The sequence below is a fragment of the Lycium barbarum genome, chromosome 5 (assembly GCF_019175385.1).
Source record: "Lycium barbarum isolate Lr01 chromosome 5, ASM1917538v2, whole genome shotgun sequence".
Lineage (NCBI taxonomy): Eukaryota > Viridiplantae > Streptophyta > Magnoliopsida > Solanales > Solanaceae > Lycium > Lycium barbarum.
In genome coordinates, this window is record NC_083341.1 from 21,210,188 (window position 1) to 21,212,166 (window position 1,979).

Sequence of the window (1,979 nt, forward strand, 5' to 3'; positions counted from 1 at the left end):
AGAAACAAAGAGAGCATAGAAGAAGAAAATCAAGAGCAACAACTTAAGGACCATTTCGGGTTTGGCCATAGAAAAATCATCCCTAAAAATATTGCCTCTAAAATTATTTTCTTGTTGAATTCCTACTAATTCAAGGTCCCTCTACAACTTGGTGTAGTTGTTTTGGAAGATTGAGCATTAGTTTCATCAATCTCACACTTTGGACAAGTGAAGAAGATTGGAGAAAAAGGTAAGAATTCATACCTTTTCATTATGTTATGAAGGTTTGTTTGTGTTGTAGTATATGGAAATGAGTAGAAACTATGGAAATATGGAAATTTACAAAGTGGGTATGCATATATGTATGTAGTCGTGTGTGTGCCTTGTTGTGTAGTTAAGATGAGTTGAATTTTATGTTGTATTCTAGTTGTGGTTATGGTGAAATTCATATTGGAAATGAAAGTTGATTGAATTTGGTTAATGTTGAAAATATGGAGTGTGGTCGTGTGGTATATGGAACTTGGAGTGGAAACGAATTAATTTTGTTTGATATGTTAGTTGTGTTGTTGTGATCCTTGCAATGTAAATGAAGGTAAAATGATGTAAGTTTGCATTGAAATGGAATATAGAAGCTTATGTCGTTTTAGTATGATTTTATGACATCATGGAAATAAAGTTGTTAAGGTGTAAATGGTGATGATTGTTGAAGAAACTAGAAGATGGAAACATGTTATGAATAAGTATATTAACGGTTAGAAGTCTTGGATGAACTATGGCTTTGGTGGAAAGTTTGTATACTTTGTATATCTTGTGAATATATATGGTAGGAATGATATGAAATGCCTCCGAATTATATTGTAATGATCTTGATTAGTAATGAATATGAGAATGTTGGTATTGGTTTGAAATGTGAAGTCGGATTGGAAGTTATTACATTACGTTGGAAGGAAGACTAGTTGTGTTATATTGTGTTTTATAGTGATTGTTGTTGTTGTTGATGTTGTTGTTGGGTTGTTGTTGATTGTTTTGGCCGAGTTAAATTCTCGGGGATGCTATATGTATAGGGGAGATGCTGCCCAAATTTCTGTAGGCAAATATGAATAAAGATTGAATACTTAAAGACTTGAAATTGAGAATTGGTAAATGTGACCAATTGCAGATTTTGGGCGAAACGGGAAGTGAATTTGGAAAGGCGTAAAGAGCATACAAGGTATGTAAAGCTATCCCGATTCTTCTTTTGGCATGTCCTAGGTGTACTAGGATCGTATTTGAGCCTCGGAAAATATTCTGTCCATCGAAATCCGCGTTTGAAATTGTCACTTTTTCATTCAATGGAATTGACCCCTTTAGGTATGCTTTGTTGAAAGAATTAGGCAAACTTTCACAAATTGTTTAGAAAGTTATGAAATGTCTCTAGGACCTCTGTAGGTGACCCCATAAGTTTAAAATACGTAATTTGAGCCCACCGCTTCGTTTGTCCCGAGGTGGGCCCACTATTTCCGATTTTACATTTTTGTGTTTATGACTTGTCTTCGAGCGGCTTTAAAGGAAACATTTTAACTACTCCTCTATCTATTATTTAAAAAATGTTTTAATATTCTGTTAAGTCTTATAAATTGTTTTGGATCTTGAAAACGATCTCAGATAGATTTATGCCTCCGTAACTCATTATGACATCCGAGATTCACTTACTATGACTCCGTCCGACTTCATTGATTTGATTTGTCATTCGATATGCCTCATTGAGTCTCTGGAAATATATATGTTATGTTTATTGCATTTAGTTTCTCACTAAGTTCGTGGATGCCTCAATGTTTCCCCCACTGAGCCCGGGCCAGGATATGTTCTCAAGCGTATTCCTCTGCATTGTTCGCCGTGCCTCGATGTGAGGGGGCAGGTATACATGTACATGGGTTGTGGAGTATGTTGTGCCATGTACACACATTATGATATGATATGATCTGATATGGCCATCTGATATGATATGTTATGTTACGGGG